At 39.2% G+C, this 17939-nt stretch overlaps 1 protein-coding gene across 12 annotated transcripts in view; it reads right to left on the reverse strand.

Moving 5' to 3' along the window:
- Positions 1 to 17476, reverse strand: part of LOC1275242 (small conductance calcium-activated potassium channel protein) — a 128586-nt gene extending 111110 nt beyond the window's left edge. For 3 of the 12 annotated variants that reach the window (XR_009766604.1, XR_009766605.1, XM_314474.5), the window contains exons 1-2: positions 16979 to 17255; positions 15025 to 15733 (exon numbers count right to left, since the gene is read on the reverse strand). The gene's annotated coding sequence lies outside the window, so the exon portion shown is untranslated. Of the gene's footprint in view, positions 1 to 15024; positions 15734 to 16978; positions 17259 to 17355 lie in introns of those variants that run through there. The other 9 variants (XM_061663006.1, XM_061663004.1, XM_061662999.1 and 6 more) reach the window with 6 other exon arrangements.
- Between the last annotated feature and the right edge of the window lie 463 nt (positions 17477 to 17939).

Below are 17939 nucleotides of genomic sequence, written 5' to 3' on the forward strand. Positions count from 1 at the left end.
AAATAATCTCATTTGTACTGAGCCGTACATGCTGCTGCGGAGCGAAAAGGGTTGTTTGACTGTCATTAAGTGCCGCTTGGCCACGGCTTACAAAAATGTGCATGACCTCAAATACCACTTTTCCGCGATCTTTACTGATGGGGGCGTGCAGCATGTCAAATTAAATCTTAATGAAAATTCACAAACTAGCCACGGCAGTCATAAAGACAAAGGTTAATTGCGAGCTTGGCAGGTAAAATGATGCTTGTTAGCGGTGTTTGATTATTTAGGTTATGTTTGTACTGTAGTTTTGAGCCATGAAATTGAACACATTAAAATTTACGATTTACAACGGTTTGCTAGGGTATATTTGACGTATTATTAATTTGGTTCAATTAATGAGGTTGTTTAATTTCTTCGATTAAATTATAGCTTTTATTGCAAACATTGAATTATAATTTTGACTGAAAACTGGGATTTTGTCCTTATAGTAACATGTATCTTAAAGGCTTTTTTTCAAATATGTGAGGTCTGATTGTCTTTTTAATATGGAAACAATAATAAACGACGCATCACTTTGTTTTTCCGTTGTAGACATAGACATTCCACGAACAGAGGTATGCCTAACATTAAGATAGTAATGTATCAGATATGGTTTGTAAACTTTTCCATTCTGATTGTATCAGAAGACACATGGAATGAATATCGATAATATAATATCGAATTTCACGTAGAGAAAACATTTGCACGACATCCATTAATGAAACAAAATACTGAGTTCTGTTTCCTTTCGTTCTTTGTTTGGTAACAAGACACTCTCCTGTACCTTCGGACACGCGCTGCACAAAGCTCTACGAATCGATACGGCCGACAACTTTTACTACAAGGTAGTTTGTATTTCGACGCCTCGATAAATTTGTAACATTTTTTTTAAGTTCCACATCTTCTTCGTTTGTACGGTGGTGGATGTTTCATGCTTCGTTACAGTCCTTTTGTTTGAATCGTTGTATCACACGACCACTCGCACCCACAAATGTATATGTTTTGCCTTGTCAAAAAAAAAAGTTCAACTCCTCTGCTGCTTCATTGGATGCGATGGCATGGTGGAACGAACTTGTTCTATAATGAAAATTATATCGATTACCGAACTTTGGCTAACATCTTCCATGCTAGCGTATGAGGGTACTGAAAGTAGTGTTCTATTCCAGTGTGTTTTCCGATTCTACATGAGGAGACATATAGCAAATAGACTTGGGCGAATGAATGAATAGACGTATGGCGAATGAATAGGGTAAATTGCAGGACAGAAACTGTGTTTCAAATTGACTGCTTTGGGATTTGCGAGGAAAAAACTTGAATAGCACCAATTGCACTGCAAATGGCAGTGTCAAGCTTGATTACCGTCAGCTTTGGATAGATGTTACATCGTAAGTATAGTACGTGGATAACGTTAAGCTATTGGTCTTACAACGTTTTGATTGATGAGTTATGGTATATGACTTGACGATGATTGTAAATTTGATACATGTTTTTCACACTATTTTATTAGTGAGAAAAAACTATAATTATAAAAAGTTGAAAAATACCTGATACTTTTATAGCTTAAATGGCATATTTGTGTCCATTTATATGTTAATAGTATATACATATAATCAATACATACATATCGAGTTTAATATCTGCTATATATGTGTACATTACAAATCTTTTTCGGTATAGAATTTGTTGCTGTACAAGTAACTTAAAGAATAACCATTTTTATCCATGGTCAAAATACGGAAGTAAAACCTTGATTTGCAGCCATGGTATATTTAACCACTTACTGTTTTACATCTGATAATCAATATACGTTCTTTCTTCATCCTCTTAACTCCCACAGCTTTTTCTTGAGAAAAAAGTGAACCGATTGTTTATGTTTATTTTAAATTTTCATTAAAATCACTTCAGCCGTCAAAATCCATCAGCAAAGGCGAAAACAAATGCGGCCATCAATGATGTGAAGAAGAAGAACCTACGATGTTGGGAATCAATCTTTCATTTCGTTTTAGTGAAGTATGTGTGAGTGCGAGTTTTTTCTCCTCTCAGACAACACACCGTCCAACGAGAAGATATGCCTCAAGGATATGGCACGCGAAGCAGAATGGTAAACGATTGGGAATGGAAAATTGAATCGATGTGAGAAAAAAGCAAAACAGTTAGCATCTGTTCGCAATTGAGTGTAATGATTTTGTGAAACAAACAAATCTGGGCACACAGTGAAAGAGTATCTTTAAAGGGTCGTAACTTGGGTAGCGAAGGGAACCTTCTTCTCCCGATAATACCGCCATGGGATCAGGTGTCGAAAATTGGCATCGTGCCGAGTTTGCATCATTTGTCCACACGTTCTCGGGACGTTCCATGTAAGCTTTGGAGACCATTTTCACGCACCAAGTTCATGAACTGTGAACTTTTGCTGTTAAAACCCGCAGGCTAAAACTCCCTCACTCGAAAAGGAAATAGCAAAAGAAACGAGTTGGACCGACGAAACCGATATAGCACGTTCGCTTACGCCTAACCTTTGCCATTTTGGAGCTAATCGGCAGTTGTCGGTGAAAATGGCTACGAAATCATTTTTACGACCCGTTGGTAGAGCAAGCGGCTACTAAGACCTGAGCATCGGGATATGTGGTAAAAAGGTAATCCGTTGTTGTAGGGATTTTAGTGTTAAAGCGCTTACATGACAGTTGGCACAATTCATGTGAAACTTGCGTTTGATGATTTATATTTTAAGCATTAGATTTATTTTTGATGATCTGGACAAAAGATAAACGAAACAATCTTTAAAGGATTCTCGTGTGTGTAAAATTTATCGAGAAAAGACTCATATTATTTCATAACTGGGTGGGTTTATTATTGCACTAGCGGTTTAGCAACTGTTATTTTGTTTGCATCTACATGTTGGAATACCTAGAACTGGAACCAATGACAACCAAAAAGTTCAAACGATACAGTTGCTCACTCCTTTATTTACAAGAACGCATAAAACATCTGAAGTTGTCACGTGATTCGTTGTAATTTTTTTGTTATCACCTTTAACCAGAAAAGTAGATCCACAGAATCAAGGGCAATGGAAGCCCAAGAAATCACCGATTGAATCTTTTTACAGATTGTCATCCGACTTAAGATTATAGCAGCTTGAGAACGTTTTCAGTTGCAACCGTCGCAACAAATCGAAACGAAAGTCATTTGGTGTCGAATGCCAATAACTGATATATGAAGCTCGTCATTTGTAAGGACATGTATGATAATGATAATACTTTGTATCACTTTTGTATCTTTCGAGGTTCTTCGAGATTATGGGAGATCTTGACCATGACAGAAACTAAGTTGGAACTAGATTTGGAAGTAAAAGAGTTTAGGTTGAGATTTTAATCATTTTTACTAATATGATGACTTCATGAACTCTTTTTTGGTCCAGAAGTTGTATTGAGACCGTGTGTAACAGTGTTCATCAATTATTTACTAGCAATTGAGACAAGGTGATTTATTATTAAGTTTCAATTGCGTATTACCAGGCATATTATTTTGTTAAACGAACTTTTTTTGAAAGTGAAACGCCTGCCTGCCTAGAACGACGGGTACAAATTATAGAGCGATCTTCCTGTAATGCAGTATTGCAAGCTTGCCAGGTTCCGGTGGGCTGGTCATATTATATACATGAAACCGGACACCGGATCTTTCTCGTGAAGTATGTAACGTCCATTCTCTAACGCTTTTTAGTTTTAGTTGAAGTCGAGACAGTGGATTGACCGTAACAGATGGCGCAAGACTGTGGGTAGTTTTAAACACTCCTGCAGCAGGCATTGACTGAGAGGGCATTATGACACTAGACGACTAAATAAGTAAGTAGTATTTTCATACCAAGGTTTTAGCGGCTAGTAATAAAGACTCAATAGCAAAGATATGTTTAATGTGTCGTTTAATTCCTTAACTTTTGAGATAAACGTTCTAATCAATTTATTCGAGTGTCAAAATAGTGTCAAAAATGTGTTTATTTTTCTATTAATATGAATGTTAGACGATTCGATTTGTCTTTTGTTTGATACTTTAAATTGAACAAATAATCAGACGTACAGGAAGAGTATTGTTTGTCGGCTTTTTAGTGATGCTACTGGTTTTACTAGTACTGTAACAAATAACTAATAACAAATTACAGAATTCCTTTTTTTTAGAGGACTCATGTCGAAAATCTGATGCTTAGTTGAAAACGCTACTTTCGCTTGTTATTTGTTAAAAACAACCTGTTCACAGATTAATTTGACTTTGATATGTCAAGCCTTTTATTGAGACTTCACAACATTAATTAATACGAAGACCGTTTCCGTACGTTTAGAGAGGTTTTGTTTGACACTTTTCCTTTTGTTTCAGATAAATGGCAGATAAATGAACTATGATGCACATTTTCGAACGTTCATTAATGATGTATGTGAACATAACATGCAGCCGGTCTCGTAGTACAGTCGTCAACTCGTACGACTTAACAACATGCCCGTCATGGGTTCAATCCCCAAATAGACCGCGCCGCCATACGTAGGATTGACTATCCTGCTATGGGGGGGAATCAATTAGTCACTGAAAGCTCAAGCCCACAAGTGGGTACAGGCAGGCCTTCACCGACATCGGTTGTTGAGCCAAAGAAGAGAAGAGAGAACATAACATGCAAAAGTGAAAGTTCAACCCAAAATTTGAGGCATTCCAAGATTATTGGAAAATATTATTACCTATTTAGTTGAAACTACCTTATGTAAGAAGCTACAGTGTTAAGTTTTATTTTTCAATGCTTTCAATAGAACAACAGAAGAGAATCAACATAAATCAACATAGATTTTAGGTAGTATTGGCTACTCTTATACTAGGACAATCGACCATTTATGGCCGAGATGTAATTAATGCGCCTAATAAGCTACTGAGCGAACAAGAACGTAAAGCAAACAAATGTAGCTGCTACTCAAGAAAACTTTATTTGGCATGTGGATTGATGGATGGATGGTGGATTGATATAACATAGATATATTGAATTGACATATTAAGGTTTTACATTATATATCTACTCACTGAAAATAAGAAAAAATCAAATAAAAAATTAGAATATCAATACCCTCAAGAGAATTGTTTGAAGGGATACTACTTATTTGCTCATTGTAATGTGCGCGTTTGTATGTATATGAGGTACTTTTTTCTATTTCCTTGTGTTCAAAGATTCCCGGTATTATAAAATACCATTCATGATAAAGTGCAGTGAAACCATCGCAAAACAAGGTTGAATTGAAGTGTAAGGCCTTCGAAAAGACTTCACACGAAAGCGAACATACCTGTCGTAGCGCTCCCCCTTCTTCTTTCCCATCATTTCCAATGACCTAACATGACCGCAAAAACGCCACGGTTGTGCAAGGATGAGAATATTGTTCAGCAGGATTGAACTATTCATACGTGCAGCAATTTGACGCTCCAGTGTACCGATGGAAAACACAGTTCGAAATAAACCGACAGCTTACATGGGGACCATGTCAAGATAGCAGCCGTATTGTTGTTTGCTCTACAGAGTACTTCAAGCCGGAAGTGACTTTGTGCCTTTGTGAAACAAACCAAACATTCATCTGTACACCATTCTTCCTGCACTTAGTATTCCGCCAGAGGGCCAGAGGGGGGGGGGGGGGGGAGACTTTGGATGCAGCCTAGAGCAAGCAGGTACTTGTACAGTCAGTTGGAATATTCAAGCAAGAGTATACCGAAGACACTAGAGCGAGTGGGTATGAAAAGGTCAAATCAAACTTATGAAGTTTCAAGCAAAAAGGTGTGTTTCAACTGGAATTTTAATACCGAATATTGCATATTCTAGAACAAAGCAAACGCTCGCTTCGTGATTCTTAATTGGATTTTTTGGTCCAAAACCAAAACTACAATATCACATGGTTGTGTAGGACGAAACGGGTGAAATAACGCTGCTAGCTTTGTTATTTGGTAGTTCTTTTTCAAATTGAAATGTGATGTTACTCGATTGATGTTTGTAAATTATAATAAAAAATATTTTCGTGAGACAAAACGGCTTTTACACGCTGATTATCCAATGCTAGCATTTAATTTGGTTTCAACATTAAAAAAGTAAAAGCAATTATACACCAGAATCTGAAACCAGATGATATAAGTTATACTTTTCTGCACCATTCGTTTTGTCATTCCTGCTACATAATTTTGATACCATTATCCCATTTTTATTGAAATGTTTTAACTGATGACTGATAAGAACCGCCAGGCCGGTATAAATAGAGCAAAACATTGTGTATCAGTGAGAGCCATTCTTTCCATGTGCGTTTTGAGATACAAGGCCCCTTCTACGCCTTCTACTGAGCTATTTACAGCTGGAACATGAGATGCAGGTAACCAGTAATGACCGACAACATGCGACATCAGACGTACTGGGAAAAGTTAATTCAGTTCAGGTTGAGGATTCAATTTTACGAGCAGGATACAGGCCTCGGAGGTAAAATGTGACCGAAACGTTGGCTTACTACTAATTCCTTTCTTCTGAGCATGGCATTATTGTATGTGTGGAGTTGTACGGAACGGAATGGAAAACTTTTTGCCAAATCTCTGCTTGCAGATCAACGCGGCGGCGTACGACGTATAGTCACGCACGCAATTTGAGTTTTGCCTTCACTTTTGCTGTTGGTTCCACGGGGCAAATCCAAGTGTGTGTTCACGGTGGTCCACTTTTAGCGCTTATTTGTGGCTCCTTGTGTTATGTTTTTTCAGATTCATTAAGTTTTTTTTTCTTTTTTGGTAAGCCATTGCTTAGCTAAAAGGTAGGATGTTTAATGGTAAATGCCATTCGTCATGATTAGAAATAAATTGGCCAACCGATTTCACGGAATCTATCCAACAGTTCTGCCCCAGTTTTCTAGCGAACTGTTCATTTTGGGAAGGGTGTTGGGAATTTCAAAAGATTGGAATTTCACTGACACACTTTATACTTCCCTAAACCCTCTGGTATATTATTCTCTGCCTGTGCTCCTTTTAAATGAGGTTCAGGCTGTTTAAAAGTGCATTTTTTTTACAAAATGAGTCAGAAGATGGAGGATTGGGGATATCGTGGGAGCTGTCAATTATCGATTTCCATATTCCAAGAAATGGAAGTTCCTGGTAGGCTTCCAGAACGTAAAGATGATGATTTCATGTAAATTATTCATCTTACGTAGTGCGAGGTGCGGTTGCTGTCCGAGAATCACCCGTCGTTGACATCGATCGATATGATGTTCCGCTATACGGTGGTATGCTTTCATCAAGAAATCGTTTAAAAGGATCTTCACCATCGCTTGGGTGGAATGTTTGGAGTACCGAACTTGTTGGTGAAAGTAGAACAGGGAAAAGTGCGGCTTTGTACGCGGGTTCGCATGGCTTTACCTTCAACAACATCGTTTTACATATTAATTTGATGATAATGAATTTGTTCCTTTTCTTAACCTACGGTGCCTCAGAAACGTAGTGTTTAGCAGAGGAAACTCCATGTACTCTTTTTTAATCATTGTGAAGAAAAGTGCTGTTATGTTTAACAAATAATCGTTCTTATCGTAACCTTTTTCGTTTTGATGCCGTGAAGATGTCGATTCTACAAACAAATATTTTATCAGTTATTCATGTCATTATCACAGGGTATAATTATTACGCAGACAATGCAGTGCCATAAAAACGGGAGAGTACACAAAGTAATTTGGCGCAAAATATTTACCCTACTCAAAATTTAAAATGCATTAATTGTGTTTCTTTTCTCAAGTTGCGCAAGCATTAGCAATCATCAACATTCAATTAGAGTCTAAAACAACAGTGTTTTTCCTCACGCTGATGTTGCTGCTACATCAATCAGGGTTTGAGCGGTGTAAGCAAAAACAAGCCATACAGTATGGACAACATGCTTCAAGCTTTTCCTTACCCTGTTTGCACAGCAATTGGGTGTAAACCATCATCGGATGAGTTGTTTTGGTGTTTTTACCCGTTAGAATGTACGACTGTCTGCGTTCTGTTAATGAAAATCAAACATGCAACGAGGTACTTCAATCGAAAAAGGAAACAGTTTGCTGTAATGGTACGTCTCGAGGCACAAGCCACCAACATCACCATACGCAGCTGATGCAAGTACCGGAACCAGGACGACGTGGAAAACGAGAAAGTGACACTGTCTCGAGTTGTAAAGAGTGACCCGCGGTGTATTTTGATGTATGTGGGTGTATATGATGGAAAACACAAACCGAGCATAAACAAAACGCCGAAGAAGAGAATAAGCATTACAATATAAAAGTGCTTCTGCCGGTTTGAATGTGTTAATATTTTATGCGGAAGAATCGCAAACTGCTGTTCATCCAGACACAAGGAAGATCCGAATTGTGGGCTGTGAAGGAAAAATGAATCCAGGCAAGTGCTTACCACGGTTTGTGTGAAGGATGAATAAGAACGAAGCTTAGTAGCAAGACATGATCCTGCCACGGTGGGTGTTGGGGTTTTGACTCTCTGCGGCAGTTAGGAAGAAAATTGGGGTCTGGGCGTTAAATTTACAAACGTTACCCAAGCTAGCCCTTTACGCTGTAATCCATGATTACTGCTTTTCAGCGAAAGGCTCCACTTTCGCTTCATGGCCATCTCGTCTTAAATTCCTTGGAGTAACTTTAAAGGAGAAAATTATTGCTCGAGACGAACACTTTACTTTTGTTGCGTGCAAATGTTTTCACGAAATGTATCTGTTTTTTTTAAAGTACGATAACATAAGCGGCACACAATCCTCCAATGCCTCTCTTGGGGAGTACATTTGTTCTCGAGCACGGTCAAAGTTAATTCTTCAAAAGCAAGTCATAAAAATTTACAACCATAAGCCACACTTCAAGCCAGGGTCAAGGTTGAAAACGGAGGAAGAAAATGTACAGGTTTCAGAGCGATGGTTCTGGCTCCCACACCACAGGGGAAACAATCGTTAAGCCCTTCAAACGCTAGCAACCCCCTTCTCACCAATATCTACAAAAGATTAGAGTGTAGCAAAAAATATATCAAAAGCCACTGTTTTGCGGTTTCGCCGAGACGGTCCGAGTGACAAGATGGTGCTCGTGGTTCCGCATAATCATGTTGAAGTGTGCCAAAAATTGTGTGGTTGATGCTGTAGCGTGTAGCTCGGCAAAGATGTGTCGCGTTGGCGCTGAACGACCGGGTTAATGATTTTTTATAGCTTCGCTGTCACTGGGGTTGTTGCCATTAATAGCGAACCAGCAAAATCGGAAGTAACATTAATTTTTATCTCGTGGAAAATGTATCCGGAGACGCTGCAAATGAGAAACGAATGTACATCAGTTAACGCGTAATGTTTCACGATAGGCAATGTTGAACCCGTGTACTATGATGGATAGATAGTCGCAACAGTAGCAAATTGCTAAATTTTTATATTTAACCGACATCTAGATTTGATTTGATTTGATTGTAAAGAATTTCAGCCATTAAAATGCTGCAAACTATTTGCACTGCAAGCGTTTTGGTGAAGTTTGGTGATAAAAATCCTACTAATATTTCATTCACTAAAAGTCACATGACGAAATTATTGTTTTACATTTTCTGCACTTATGAGACAATCAATAATGGCTTATAATAATCGACTAGAGTAGCAGTTGATGTAAAAATATTGTTTGCAAAGACCGTGAGAGGTTCATGTTCGTGTTTCTTACTATGGTTCGGTTACATTTGGCTTCAACAACTCAATGTTAAAGTTTTCGTTACAGTAAACAAATCCCTAAGACACGATTAACTTCCACTTGATTGCTGGTAAATATGACAACAATCGAGGAGGAGTTTCTAGCTTTATCAAGACGCATAAAAATAATGTTTTCCTCTCATCTGTCCGATCACTGCTTTTCTTAGGCTAGAAGTTTCTGATTCACGAAGGTCAATGGAAATTTCCTACGAAGGTTTTGAGCGCCAGTTTTCTCAGAATATTTTATCAAAATTTCTTAGGATGTAAGCTATACGCTGGTGGGTTTCGGTTTACTGTTCGAAAGTGGGCTTCCTTTGAGTATAGATTAGCTTCAATGAAATTATGCAAGTGAAATATTATCTGATTGTAGGCTGCCTCATATTTGGTTTCAATTTTATTGATTCTTTAAGAAAAATCCATATTAAATTTTCTAAGAGTAAAGAAGATCGTCGATTTTCCGGTATGATTTGGACTGGACAGTTACTGGTTAATCAATTTACACGAATAATAGTTCAATAAATGTCGATTTCATGCAAAAATGATAAACACACTGTTGAAAAATGATAAACACATATTAACAATTAAGTTTATAATAATCAATCATAAGCATAATAATTTTTAATTTATTAACTATAGGAGTTTCAATTATTGTTGAGTAACAATGAAATTTTAAAATATCACTTAATGCTAGATATCTACACAACTTTTTTTTACCATCTTGATCAAAGAGGGTATAATATATAGGTGATCTTATAGCTCTTCCCGCCAAGCGATGTTAAATCACAGTTTTGATAGGTCGAAGGACGCTTTTACACTGTACCGTTTTACTAACACAACAACATACCATTTGCTAGCGGTGAATGAATTCAAACGTCTACCTTCTTTAGCATCGAAATCAGTGCATGACAGTTATAAAACAGTTATAGTATTTCTCAACAACAACCATGTGACAAACCATTTTTGTAGCTTTTCTACAGTGTAGTTGTCCAATCATACGGGATAAACCCATCTGTATATTATACCCATGTAGATCCTTACTATTGCCTCAAATGTTCGTCACGATTGAACAGCTGTCAAATTCATGCGCACGGTTAAGCCAGCTGCTGGTTAATCTGCACACGGATAATCGACGTTCCATTGCACATAATTTTATATTTGTATGAACATGTATGCAACATGTAAAAACATGCTACAGTTGCTTATCGAAACCAAAAGCACACACACACACAACACCTTAAATTTCCATGTGTTAAATTCCGTTAGTACCTAAATTCGTTTCTCAGCTACTCTCACAAACAGGAAAATATTTGTGTCACCTCAGTGATACTAAAATCCCTCCAAAATGTGTGGAAGGAAATTAATGTGTGGTAGGGTAATCATGAAAAATGGTATCATCGACCACTTTTACGCCTTCATGGAAAATCAATAAACACGAAACCAGTAGTAGATGAGGTAATCGCAGCAACGACCCAACCGAAGGTTCAATGTATGGTTTTGGACGAGGACCCATTTAGGGGCTCATGCTTATGCAAAATAATCTGATTTTCGTGCTATCCGGCTGGCATAAGAGTAAACAGAAATACCGCGGGCGATCAAGAAATAAATCTCCAACTTTCCTCAAAGAACGGTTCACTGCAAGAAATTGAATTTAACGCTGGGTTTCAACCCAGATGCTATAGTATGTTTCATGTTTAATGAGCTGTTAACAACGCGTCGTTACGGTCCGGAGCGTGGCCTGAGTTTCTCGAGGTGACAATAATTCTATAAGCATTAAATTGATAGGAAGGTTTGGACTAACTTGTTGAATTGCCAAGTTAGGACCATTTAGTGTAGGGAAATATAAATGGACAAGCTTTACACAATACTAACTTATTATAAAACGTCCTTTAAAATCAACAACGAAGAAATCACACACATTCTAGTGTGAAATTTTGAAAACATCGTGTAAAATAAGAAAACTAAACATCGAAAGTAAAATGATGCGATAGCTAATGAAAATTCCAGAATGGCTTTTCAACGCTTTCAGCTGTTGACAGCATTTTGCAAATTGAAATGAGGTTAGTGATCCTTCTCAAACTTGACAGCTATGACACAAGTTTCAAATTCCGTCAGCTATCTACTATGTTTTGTAATAAGCGCCAGCAACAGATTGACAGCATGATCAAAGCGAAACACAATGCACAAGAGTAACGCTGATGAGATTCTTCATCGACTGCGATCAACAGGTGATAAATGAACATTGATGGTTTGCACAGCGAACAAAATTGGCTAAATGATAATTTTGGATCGAAGGTCCAAACGCTCCAAAAATAGATATTATTTCTCTCATTCGAATGGATTGAGCCAGTTTTTCTTTTCTTCTTCTACTTCTTCTGCTTTGCATCAGAAACTCAGCAGCGAAAAAGTACGGTTTAGTTAAAGAAAAACATCGAAGGGTGGAATTGAATCGCGTGTGAGTGAGCACTTAGCATACAATATTCATAAACTTTTAAACGAACGATATGGTTGAAACCTTAATCGGTGGGAAATAAAAACTGAAACTCCGAAGCCATAACTCTTTGGCACACTGTTTGCGTTCACTTTCATCTGCTCATCGTATTGCTTTACTCTTGTTTCGACCATCATAATTAGAACCTTTTCACCGAAATGGTAATGTAGGCAAAAAAGCAAGCCTGCATCCATCTGGACAGCGATACGGGGTTTCAAGTTGTTTTGCTTTACACTCCCACTCTTTCACCCTGCAGTCTTTCGTTTTCTCTTTCACTCTCTTGTACAGCATCGCGAAGTGTTGGCAGCAAGCGGCACAAAGAACAGCAAAGCGGCAACAAGGAAAGCAATGAAATCCAACACCCAAACCAAGGAGGAAGTTCACTAATTTCTCTGACCGGTTGTTGCTGAGCGTTGCCGGGAGCGTCCCGTCTGCAGTCTCTCTACACCCGCTTGACCGGCGACGCGTCAGGCAAAATAAAAGCAACATGCACTCCCGGGGGAGGGACGCGTCAGAACCGTCTATCGTGTCGATTTTCCGGCAACCGCTCATCAAATCGAGTGAAATGTTCACAAAGTTCAAGGTTGGCTCCCGAAAAACCCATGGCAGTAGGCCATGTGTGCCACGGGTGGATATTTCGAAGGTCTATTTTTCAAACATCCAATTACCAATTTCTTATGATAGTGATACTACCTCCCTTGTAGCGCTGATTCTACACACACCAACCCTCTCAGTGAACCTGCGCGCCTGGCAGGTTGGGAATATTTCGGTGTTCTTTTATAAATAGCCCGCACGATCAGAGTGAAGGACTCGGGTTCAAAGGGGCATTTCCAGGTTCTAGAAGGTTAACGTTAATACTGCGCTTCTGTGCGACTGAGCGAAGTGTAGTAGTGAATCAGCAGCAACAGTGGTAGTTTGAGAATAAAATAAGAAAGTGTAAACGAAAAGCAAAATCCGACATCGGTTCCAGGAAAAGGGAAAGTCAGTGTTGGCGTTCTAACGCATGTAGACTCGTCTCTAACGCTCTACCAAACGTTCTACTAAACGAGTCAAACGATATTTTCTTGCCATTTCTTTGTACAGCTTTTCACAGGCAGAACCGTGTGTCAACAGACGAGCGATAGGGCACAGTTTTGGGTTTACTTATTAATAGAAATATCTTCAGCATTGCAGAGCGAGGTTTCAAACTGAGCAAACCAATAATCGCACAAATCGACAGGACTGACAATCGATTGAAGAAAGGTTTGGTACAAATGATTGTGACACGTTCTTTGTATTCTCGTCAACGGGAATGTCCTATTGATTTTCATAAAGAGTTTTATCGATCCCTCGACCTACTTCGGAAAGGTAAGCAAATAATATATGTCATTCCACATTCAGCAGTAAACAGTTCGCTCCACAGGACACAGCTTAGGTTGTAGAAGATTTTGACAAGGTAAAAACTTATTTGGTTTATGTTATTGTTAAACAGTATGATATTGTACAATGCAAACAATGGTATGCTACCAATCAATAACGTACATAATCTACATAAAAAGTAGTATGAGTACTACACAGATATTTTAGAGGAAAATGGACTACGATTAACGCAGGTCAGCATTCAAAATACAAGCTGATATTGCTTATTCTAATGAGTTCCCATTAGTAATCAAATTCTGGATGTATTGCGTATAAATGCAAGCATCTCCAAGTAGCTATTCTATACATTAAATATTACATCTTATGAATTAATCAGTGACCTGTATAATTAATTCTAACACAACTTCGTTTTTTCGGTTTCTATTTACTGCCTTGCACCTTGTTCAACTCAACCGTAATAGCTTTCATAAATAATAATGCTCCCACATCTCCGTCCAGTTCAATCTAACCTCTAGTAGGTAAGCCCTTGTAAACAATGCGATAGAGGAGGCTTCAATACGAACGCATTTGCAGAACTTCCTACCATTGGAGCTTTTCCAAACACGCATCACTTCACCAAAAGCGATCCCCACGGTAAACGAGAATCTATTTCACGTTTGGAAGAACCGGCAGCCAAACACGGTGAGTGAAATTTCATGAGCCGCTGGGGAATACAGAAGGAGTTGTTTACTACTCAAGCTCTGAAGTGGGAAGTGCGAAGCATACTTATCCTGCAGTAAGGTCAAAGGTAGAAGCAAATCAATGTTTTGCGTATTGGGTACGAAAGGAATGTCCTTTATGGAATCTACATTTACTCGTTACTCTCTTGTGTGCGATTTCTGCTTTCGGGCCTTTCCAGCTTATCGGTTGCTTCGATAAGAAACGTATACGTTCAGTGCTTCGCATGCGAATTGGCGCAGTCGTACGAAACGCCGGAGTGAAGAGATGGAATAATTTTTCGATTTAATTACACATTTGCACTGTATACGCGCCATCATCCAATTAGTGAAATAAAACAGCTGGATGGCGTCGTTTGTCTCCCTTTTGAGATTTGCTTGAATGACCCGACTGGCACATGGGTAAACAACTGAAGGGTTTTTCATAATCAAACGTACGTAACGATTACCTTGGGAAACGCTTTCTCGGTATGTGTTTGACGTTTGACGCTTGTCACTTATTAATGAGAACTGGGCTGCACGGGATTTCACATTGCTCAGGAGAAAAACAGTGACATTGAGTAACATGTTGTGATGAATGAATGCAGTGTATGATTTGTGTAAGATTTACCTGAATGAAAATTAGCCGGTAAAATTAGTCATACAAATAAAACATATAGAATATACTTTATAAGCAAAGTTGTACAACAGATTAAATGCAACAATTCAAACTAACTCACCGTGTAGATTATAAAAACTCGAGCTTTGCTCAACATCTATTGATAAAAAGTCGAAGTATCCAAAGGGGTGGTGCAAACTAGTGCAAACATTCACAGACGATCGATAAATTTAGCGATTAGCCAAATGGCGCTACTAACACTGACGAACGTGTACACACCAACTAGCTGTACGTATTAATCACTGTGATAAATAACTACACTACGCACGCATAGGGTGGTTTATTTCGTTATATTAAACTACACTTTCCGCTCATTTGTTTTTCTCAACTCGATTTGTATTATCTCGATTCACTTGCTTCAGTTTTGATGTAACTATGTAAATTGTGCATACACAAGATACTCAAACATGGAGAGAGTCGATTTCGGGTTGATGACTGTCGTAAAATGTGACTAACAGCAATACCTTCAACGATATACAAATGAAGTGTTTTCTCCGTTATGTTTCAAAAAATATGCTTTTATCTTTTGCTGGCACTAAAAATCATTTGCTTTACATCGACACATTGACACGCTAAGCTGATGTTGCGCACTGCCTGCAGGCCACTGATTCTATTCAGATTCTTTTTTTTTACTCAAAACACACAGACAGTGTTACGCTCGGCTGTACAAACAATGAATGCAAAAGCCCATCATCCTTTCAATCACCAGACTGCGCTGTGTGGCACTGATATGCGATGCTCTGTTGGATGTTGATGCACGTAAAAATACGCTAAAACGGAAATAGACACGGGTAAGTTAAGAACACACAGTAATGGGAGCGACAGATAGCGCGAGAATGAGGTTGAGAGGAAACGTTAGGGGTGTGGTGTATCTCATGCAACCGGCAAACAAGAAGGGTCTCGCGTCATTTGAAGCCTCTGCCGCCCGAAAATAAATCCACGTCTACGAAGGTTTTTCAATTATTAACTTTGTAATGGTATATTAAAAATTTAATTTTCCACCTGAACAAACGAGAGCCTGCCAGCGCTAAGGCAGAGCGCGGTGGTTGAGCAATCGGGTTTACATCGACCCGGTATGGAAAAGAAAATTGCTTTCGAAACGGACCCGGAAAAGCGGGAATTGAAAATGACCACGAAAACATCGCGCTGTCCACGGTGACTGGCGACGGTGAGCGACCGTTTGTTACACACGTTTCAAATTGGGCACCGGACTAGCTAGGACTGTAATACAGCGCACGTGCATGACAGCTACAGCTGGACACGACATTTCGAATAAGAGCATTGTAAAAAAAATCTGGGCTTGAAAACTATTCCCTCTACATTCACAGGTGAGTAAGGGTTTCGCACCGAAACGAGAAACGTTCGCTTTGTTAGGATGTGATTTCATGCGTCGTTCTAACATTCAGGTTGCTTTTTGTTTTAACTACCATATCCACAGCACCGGGACGGTGGTTGTTCTGAAACAGCTGAATCTATTATTTATAACCACGGTTACAATCTGTTTACGGTTCACCTGATAACTGCACGTGATGCACCAATTTGAGTCACCCATTGTGGTATATCCCACCGCTTTACTTCCACTAAATGAAGCTCCGCACCTGCCGCTGCTGTTAAAGACCCGCAGCAACGTGCCCAGAACAGAAACGTCTCACTTAGCCGGCGGTACCGGTGCTAAAATATTCAGATTGACCAATATCCTGCCCAGCAATGATTTCTGCACGCTGGCTCGCGGCCGTCGTCTGCCAAAGCGTGGGTTCATGTCAGACACAAGCAGGTGAGTTCATTGGGTAGAAGGAGGGGTGACAAATTATGTACGGGCTCGCAAACTCTCGTGCGGATATTCAGTATCCTTTATGGCCGGAAAGGACGAAGCAAGGTGTAAATAGGCCGGCCCGAAGCAGAACCTGAGCAGGTCAATTGACTGCACATAAACACACATACACACACATGCACACACACACACTACATTCGCAAACTTTAGTATACACAAAAATTGCGCTCACGCAATTCTGTACCATTCTCGGTAGGGCAGACGAAGCCACAAACTCGTCGATCCTGTATCCAACGGCACTATCGATACAAACACATACATAGAGTAACACGTATTATGTACACCGGTCCCGGAAGGATCGTTTGCCCAGGTCTCGTTTTCACTAACTCGTTCACTCACAGTACGTTTTACTTGCGTGATCGTTGCGATGTTGGACGATAAAACGAGAAGAATAAAAAAGACGGTCCGCGAAGGAATGTAAGACAACGAAAAAGGTCAAATAATGAGCACATATGGGTGTATTGGTAAACATTGAGGTGCACCACAAAGAACAGTCGGAGATATGAATACGCTACGAATGGCAGGCTAGTGGCAGACACGAGTTGAGAAAAAAAAACCAACCCTTTTCAACTGGCAACTGCGACGCACAGCGGCTGTGTGTCAACTCGGCACGGATACTGAAAATAAACTGACTGACGAGAAAGATTGGATGCTAGTGTCGGTCTGACCTACTGTGAACTGATGGTGCGACTCTCTTTGCCACTCGGTCGCCATAGCTGAGCTGCGCTCAGTCGCTCAGCTCTCTTTGGGCGACGGTGAGTAGACGAAGTTTCACTTTTGTTTGGCAAACCATAAGGCGGACAATTATTACCCTACGCTGCCGCTTGTTGATCGCTAGTAACTCAGTTCAGGTAAGGTTCTCTCAGCTGTAACGACTGCTCACCGGCGACTTTACTAATTGAAAGTTATGCTGGAATCAATCACTCTTTGTGTGAATTAACGGAAACTTCAATCAATGCATTCTCGCACATAATGGCGAAATAAATTGTACCACACACTTTAATAAATTTTGGTACATTTATATTATCCAAAATCTGTTGAGAAAGATCAATTTTGTGTTAATGCTAAACGCAATTGATATAATTTAGTACAATCGATCCCGATTTGGATAATTCCTATACGAGCTGTTTTTATTTTTCTACGTA

Source organism: Anopheles gambiae, chromosome 3 (genome assembly GCF_943734735.2).
Source record: "Anopheles gambiae chromosome 3, idAnoGambNW_F1_1, whole genome shotgun sequence".
Taxonomy (NCBI): Eukaryota; Metazoa; Arthropoda; class Insecta; order Diptera; family Culicidae; genus Anopheles; species Anopheles gambiae.